We start from the raw sequence: 835 nt of genomic DNA on the forward strand, positions 1-835 counted from the left end.
ATAGTTGATGAAAGAGCTACCCAAGAGTCAACCTATGACTTGTTGGCAATACTTGTGATTCGTAAGTAGCATTAGTAGGTTGAAGCTCTAAATATGGATGTTGTACCTGATTTCCACTAGTCTACATACGACTTGTATGGTGTAGTCTTGAGTTGATGATCTGGAGAGTAAAAGGTATTCTACTTTCCATGATTCGAATATAAGGTTCGAGGGTTGTACCCTCAACTCCACCTACATATTGTGAGTTAATACTGAATATGTTTCTCTACACTTTTTAGTTTAGGTTTTATTTTGTATGTATTAATACACTTTAGATCTTTTATTACCCGTTTATGCACTTTATATAGTTTTTACATTATTTTTATTTATGAGATACATTATTGATTTTCGGATTTTTGTTCTTGGGTTTTAGGTTTAACATTTAATTTGATATTTTATGTTTCATTCTTTTTCTTTATAACTTCGTCATTATGCTTTTATCTATGAAATCTATATTTTTTCTTTCAATCATTAGTAGCTAAACCCCATAACTAAATTTGTAGGGAACCTGATGAATTATAAGCAAGCTAAGTGCAAAGTCATTATAGAATGGTGTTCTTTCATGTATTGTGATTTCCTTTACTTTGGTTGTTTTCTTAATGAATGCAAAAATTAGGAATTTTCCAATATTCAATACTTCCTTTAGATAGAGGTAGAAATCAAGCAAAGGATATCACAACATTAATTTTAAGCTATCACCATTAACTAATTAAATTGAGACCGAGATGGAATGGAACAGGATCTAGGAGTTTTCACTATTTCTTATACTATTGGGTCTTTTAAATTTTCACAGGCT

This window comes from Capsicum annuum, unplaced genomic scaffold (assembly GCF_002878395.1).
Source record: "Capsicum annuum cultivar UCD-10X-F1 unplaced genomic scaffold, UCD10Xv1.1 ctg2554, whole genome shotgun sequence".
Classification (NCBI taxonomy): Eukaryota; Viridiplantae; Streptophyta; class Magnoliopsida; order Solanales; family Solanaceae; genus Capsicum; species Capsicum annuum.